Source organism: Oratosquilla oratoria, chromosome 21 (assembly GCF_046742065.1).
Source record: "Oratosquilla oratoria isolate Oo_2021 chromosome 21, ASM4674206v1, whole genome shotgun sequence".
NCBI classification, from domain to species: domain Eukaryota; kingdom Metazoa; phylum Arthropoda; class Malacostraca; order Stomatopoda; family Squillidae; genus Oratosquilla; species Oratosquilla oratoria.
Window position 1 is genome coordinate 46,512,821 of NC_134797.1, and position 7,500 is coordinate 46,520,320.

The following is a 7,500-nucleotide window of genomic DNA, read 5'->3' on the forward strand; positions in this document are numbered from 1 at the left end:
AGCCCGAAGTCGAACTCAGTTCGAGAGATTCTCCGAACTAATATTAGCAAAATCCATGTGAAGGTGACCACAAGCCCACTCCTCTTTCTCCTCTTCCTCTTTTTTTTTTCTTTTTCTTCTATCCCCCTTTCCTTTTCCTCGTCCTCCTTCTCCCCCTTTTTCTCTTTTCCTCTATTTCTTCCTCTTCTGAAGGTGACCTCACACACCCTCTTCTTCCTCTTCTTCTTCTGCCTCCTCTTCCTCTTTTTCTTTTTTTTCTATCTTCTACCCCCTTTCCCCTTCCTCCTCCTCCTCCATATTTTCCCCCTTTTCTCTATTTCTTCCTCTTCCATCTCCTCTCTTCCCTCTACCCTTCCTCGTCCTCCTTCTCCTCTTTTTATTTCTTTCTTCCTGTTTCTCCTCCTCTTCCTTATTTTTATCTCTTATCTTTTCTTTAGCCTTCATAGTTCCTTTTCTCTCCCTTCTCCTCTTTTTATTTCTTTTATTTCTTCCTCCTTCTCACCTTATTGTCGTCCTCTTCCACTTCCATTCCTTTATTCCACATCCTCCTCTTCTTTCTTCCTCCTTCTCTTCCTCCTCCTCTTCCTCCTCCTTTTTCTCTATTTCTTTTTCCTCCTCTTTCTAACCCTGGTTGCCTTATTGCTATCGTCCCTCCTCCCTTTCCTCTTTCTTTCCCTTTTCTTCTTCCTCCTCTTCCTCCTTCTCCATCTCTTATTCCTCCTGTTCCCCCTTCTTGTCCATCTCTTCTTCTTCCTCCTCTTCCTCCTTCTCCATCTATTCTTCCTTCTCTTCCCCCTTCTCCATCTCTTCTTCCTCCTTCTTCTCCATCTCTTCTTCCTATTCTTCCTCCTTCTTCTCCATCTCTTCTTCCTCCTCTTCCTCGTTCTTCTCCATCTCTTCTTCCTCCTCTTTCTCCTTCTTCTCCATCTCTTCTTCCTCTTCCTCCTCGTTCTTCTCCATCTCTTCTTCCCCCTCTTCCTCGTTCTTCTCCATCTCTTCTTCCTCCTCTTCCTCCTTCTCCATATTTTCTTCCTACTCGGCCATAGTCATTCTATTCTTCCACCGTTCCCTCTCCTCCTTCTCCTCCTCTTCTTCCTCCTCCTCCTCCTCCTTCTCAATCTCTTCTTCGTTCTCATCTTCACTGTCTTCTTTCTCCAGTTCCCTCTCCTCCTCCTCTTCTTCCTTCTCCTCCTCCTTCCTTATCATACTCACTGTCTTCTTCCTCCCGTTTCTCCTATTCTTCTTCCTCCTCCTCTTCCTCCTCATCTCCATCCTTCTTCCTTCTCATATTCACTGTCTTCTTCCTCCCGTTTCTCCTATTCTTCTTCCTCCTCTTCCTCCCTCTTTTTCATTTTCCTTCTCATACTTACTGTCTTCTTCCTCCCGTTTCTCCTCTTCTTCTTCTTCTTCCTCCTCCTCTTCCTCTTCCTCTTTATTTTCTTTCTCCCTCTTCTCCATCCTTCTTCCTTCTCATACTCACTGTCTTCTTCCTCCCGTTTCTCCTCTTCCTCTTCCTCTTTACTTTCTTCCTCCTCTTCCTCTTCCTCTTTACTTTCTTCCTCCTCTTCCTCCCTCTTCTCCATCCTTCTTCTCATACATCACTCTCTTCTTCCTCCCGTTTCTCCTGTTCATCCTCTTCCTCTTTACTTTCTTCCTCCTCTTCCTCTTCCTCTTTTCTTTCTTCCTCCTCTTCCTCCTCTTCCTGTGCTCGAGATCGCTCTTGGCCGAGGATTGGAGGCCTTCGCTGGCGAGGATCGCGGAGGGGGTCTCTGCTTCTTTTGGTTTAATATGAATTTCAGACTTCAATATGTACAGAGCGGAGAATCCCCGCCACGGCGGGAGGTCAAGAGATGAGGTCCGGCCCTTTATAAAAATCACCTTAAATTTTCCTCCCATTTCTCTTCCTCCTTCTCCTCTTCCTCCTCTTCTTCCTCCTCCTCCTCCTGTGGCGTCATCGGTAGCATGCTGGTCTCCAATTCGCTTAGTTGTGGGTTCGAATCCCGTAATAGCTGATTTCAGGTTTAAGAAGTAAATAGGCAAGGGCTGGTTTTTTAATACATCTAACGAATGGAATAGACTTAGTAATCCTTTAGTGAGCGCTGAAACTATTGTTTATTTTAAGAGAAGATTAAATAGCTTTATGGATAGAGATGATAAATGGTAGCGGGCACCGGAACTGTCTAGTGTCAGCCATATGGTCTTTTGCTGTCTCCCCCTATTTCTATGTTCTTGTGTTCTTATTCCCAGCAGTAAGTGTTGGCTACTTGCCCTCAAGATTTCGGCCGTAGGTACGCGCCTCCTGGCGTATGCTCCTCCTTCTTTTCCTCCTCTTCCTCCTCCTTCTCCTCCTCCTCCCCTCCTCCTCTTCTTCCCTATCCTCCCAATGTGTTATCATCCTCGCTACCATCACTATAATGACAACAAGTACTATGACTATCTTATGTCCACTATTCCTATCGTTACTATTATTAGTGTTATATCTAGTCATACATATGTTTATTGTATTGTATTCTTGTAAAAACGACGTAATAAATTAATCTAAAAATCTCAGTAAGTTACTTGATGAATTATTAAATTTATTACAGTCCATTATATCTTCAAAGGAATGTAAAGAATGTATATATGACATAGGATGTATTCTAACCTAACCTCACCTAACCTAACTTAACGTGACGAACCGTCACTAAACTTCACATAATTAGGATCATCAGCGAACTTGGGGACGGTAGATATAAATGGACAGTTTGCAACAATTTTAGACGCATTTTATTACCCTTTGTCTGTGCTTAAGTCTTGCTTGGGTATAGAAGGGTAATACAATTCTAAAAGAAAATAATTCTGGGGTACTAATACCCCAAAAAGTTACTCGACTTCGGAGCAAAAGATAGAATAGTTTTTGGGAGTAATACACAGAGATACCCCTATGATAGAGGTTAGATATTACATCAAACAATACATGTGGAGTACATTTTTATGGCATTGTACACATTCATTTGCACAGTATATGAGAAGAAATTGAATTTTGAGTAGGTCACTATAATCAATTGCGTTGTTCAACAAATAAAAATACACCAATGCAATGCACTTATTGTTATTGCACTTCAGCGAAACCTGCATCAAATACAATTACATTACACATCGAAAACATGCCTGTATAAATTGCGCCCGCTATCTATATATAACATTTTTTAAACGCAGGGGAAAAATATATATATTTTTAATCACAATCATGAAATCAAATACTATATAATGAAAACAAAACGGAAGTAAATTTCATATTCCATTTCAACGATTTATTTCATTTATTCTTATTTTATCATCATCAGGTACAGTGTATTTCACTTATAAATAAATACAAGCTTAGTAGCAGTTCGGTTATTTGGATTCCTAATTACTAGTGAATGACTGCGGGTAAGCATTCTTTACTGTCGTTTATTTGTGACAAACTATCGTATTACATAAACAAAGCCAAGGGAGGAGTCGTGAAAAAATATATATCTGACTCTCTCAGTCCAAAAGCATGTCTTCAGCTGAATAAAATTACCTGTTACCGTTATTGAATGGTTAGTTGTGCCAACACAACCCTTGCTAAGATGCCTCGTCTAAATGAAATAGCTTTGCAATATTTTGCATCCATTCGCTTGGTTTTACTGGTATATCCCACTATCCCATATATATATATATATATATATATATATATATATATATATATATATATATATATATATGTACATATAATATATATATATACATACATATATATATATATATATATATATATACCTGTATATATATATATATATATATATATATATATATATATATATATGTATATATATATACATGAATATGCATATACATATATCTACATAGCTATCTATCCATCTATCATTGCATGTATATATGTGTCTTTACAGTGGAAATCATGAAACTGGTAAAAGCATTGAGCGTGCAACAGCCTGGCCCTATCCCTTTCTTCCTTCCTTCCTCAGACTCACACAAACAAACCAATCCGGAAGACGTCCGGAACAATCGATCATCAGAGTTGGGAAGTTTCTGTAAGAAACCGGGAATCTATGAAAGACAGTGGCCGGTAGAGGCCGGGAGACGAGGGAGTGCTGCGGGGAGCAATGGGAGTGTTAAGGGGAGTGGCTAGAATAGGGCGGGATACCTACTTATTTTCATAATGCTTTTGAGTTTTTCTTAATTTTTCTTTTGAGTTTTTCTTAATTTTTCTTTTACTTTCTTTTTCTTTTTTCATGTTAGAGTTGAGTCAGTAACACGCGTACTCTTCATATCCTTTCTTCCCAATTTCAATTCCATTCCCTCAATACTTCTACAAAATATTTCAATCAAGTCTACTCTCTTATACAACTTGCTCTCCTCCATTCTTCCAACATCATCCACAGCATTTCCTTCATTACCCAATTTAACCTCCACTCCTTTAATAGGTTATTACTATCTTTTACTAAAGTCTACGTAAGCTCATCTGATTATTTCCTTTGCTCTCTTTCAGCATTATTCTCTTCTGTACACTCTCTGTACCTAAGCATGGCATCTTTAGACACACACACACACACACACACACACACACACACACACACACACACACACACACACACACACACACACACACACACACACACACACACACACACACACACACACACACACACACACACACACACACACACACATATATATATATATCGGTGGTTTTCTTAGAAAAAGCTTTCCTTATACAAATCTTGTATAAATACCTGGAAGGGAAAGATTATATAAGGAAAGATTTGATCAAGAATACCACCGTAAGGACCTTACGGTGGTATTCTTATAAAAAATCTTTCCTTATATAGATATTTCCCTCCTTAAGATTTGTACAAGATTTATATAAGGATTTTTTTTTTTTTTTTTTAAGAAAACCACCGTATCTGTAAACTTTACGAAGAATACGCATTAGAAAAAGAACGTAAAAGTCTACGGTCCTTGCGTGCCGAGTGTCATTAATCCTCACGTAATGCGATGGAGACAGGGGTGAAATGCTGGCGAGCTTATGTGATGATCCACTAAGCTGAGGCCAAAGACGTGATTATTGTTCTTTGTATTAAGATATCAAATGAGTAATGCGAGAAGCCAATAGTCACTAGGGATAACAACTGGGACTGCGAGGCTACGAACAAAAACCAAAACTTAAAAAACCATAGTGTACCTTGCACAAGCGTGGATAATTCAGAAGAAGTCTACGGTGCATGGTTTTCACGTTTCACAGTATTCAACCGATATACATTGTACTCCAAAAGTAATTGTCACATTACGACATTTTATATCTTAATAACTATTTAGGGTATCGAAACTCGATTTATATATCATAAAAACTTATAATTTCAAATTTATGTAAAGAAATATGAATACGAAAGTGCTAGATCATTTTTCAAACGGGTTCAATGTGTGCGCCTTGGTTACACGGCACATATCCAAACGATAATCCATGTCTTGCCAAACTCGACCTAGCATAACGTTGTAGATGGCTGCCAAGGGTTCTGTTATTCGAATCTTTAGGTCATACGCGTCTCTGGAAAGGGGAGGTGAATACTCCAAGCCTTTTAGATACCCCCAGAGGAAGAAGTCGCATGGAGTGAGATCTGGGGACCTTGGGGGCCATTGCACGAGCACGCGATCAGTTCGTCCAGAAAGTCCGATCCATAACAGGATTAACACAAGAAAATTTGACGATTTTAGCTTTTTAATGATACCAGTTTTATCTTGCTACAATTTGTAGTTCATGATAAACGAGTTCTTAGAATGTGACATATACATTTGGAACACCCTGTATCTGCCTTCTTACAGTAAACTCTAGATGAGTAATGACAACTAGTCAAAGAGGCATATGAAATTTCTTTAAAGCTCGAGTACTTAGTTTTTTGTTTGAGTACACAATATATTCACATACTCTCGCGTACTCAAGCATACACTCGCATCCGCACAGGACACATGTATATACACAAAATCGCACACACACATACACACACACACACACACACACACACACACACACACACACACACACACACACACACACACACACACACACACACCAGCTGTCCTTCTTCATTGTGAAGGCAGTGGACGCAAATGAGAGTCTCATGACAAGAACCAATCACCCCTTTCCACACCTCACCTCTCCTCACCTCATATCTCCCTGGCAACCTTATCCTCCCTCAACCTCACCCGTCAACCTCAGCTATTGTCCCAACCTCTACCTTCATCCAACCTGGAAACCCGGTGGGGCGGTTATCCGATTGGCCTACCGGGGAGCCGGCACTCGTGCTGCCATCAGTGCCAAGGGAGCTCTATCAACACACCAGGAGTGCCACCATTGTACTGACGTCAGTGACATTATCTCCTCAGGGGCGCTCCGCAGGGTGCCGAGGCTCAGAGTGCCATCAACATCTTCAGCATAGTGACGCTTTCTAGGGGTAGTCGTTCTTGAAGTTTTTCAATCCCGATACACCAAATATCAACTCCAGGACAATCTGATACCCCCGTCTCCAGTATTGGCCAAATGTTCCCGATTTCATAAATTTTAATTTATTCTAAAAAGAGAAAACAGGACGGCTATGAATAAACAGCAGAATTATAGGGGCTTTTAATTCTTAATCTCAGTACATAAATGAGTATAATATTGTACATAAATGATTAATTTGATATTTTCTAGGATACCTTTTTGGATACCACCAAGAACTGGTTTCGATATTCTAATGGGGCATTTAGGCACTATTTTAGGAACACCTGCTCGCGAGGATTTTCCCAGCCAACGTCACGTGATGGTGGAAAGGCTATATCTTGATCATTCCCTCAGACGCAATAGTGATGTTCTTTAAGTATTTTATTTTGGTTTGCGTTAAATTATTCTATTCAGCTGAGAAGTTGTCCGTTGTAATGAAGTTTAGGTTCTTCTCATTTATAAGAAACTAAAACTTCAGAGGCCCCGAAATCTTTAAAACTTATCTTAGTGTATCACCGCTAATAACTATAGTGAATATGTACTTAGATACGCTCATGTATATTAACTAGATTCTGTATTAACAAATGATAGTATTTAGCATCACAATCCTAGTTAACTGTCCAAACTCTTTGGTTGAAGGAGGATTTCTTAACTGTATAAAGTCATCTGTTACCAATTTGAATAGAAACGTAACTAAAAAAAAAAAAAAAAAAAAAAAAAAAAAAAAAAGGTTTGAAGTGGTAAATACGTCCCTTACAAGGAAAAGGCCGTTGTCTAAAAACGTCTAGCCTCAGCTAGAATCAAAATACAATTAGAAAAGCAAGGTTAACAGAATACACAAAGTGTCACAAACTAAGTACAGGTCAGTTTAAAATAACATTCACTATATTTTGGTCTAATATTACCCTCAGTGTGGCATGATTTTTTAAACTAGAAAAATATGAAAATCTAATCCATTCCTTGATTAGGTAGCTCATAATTAGACATGCATGTCA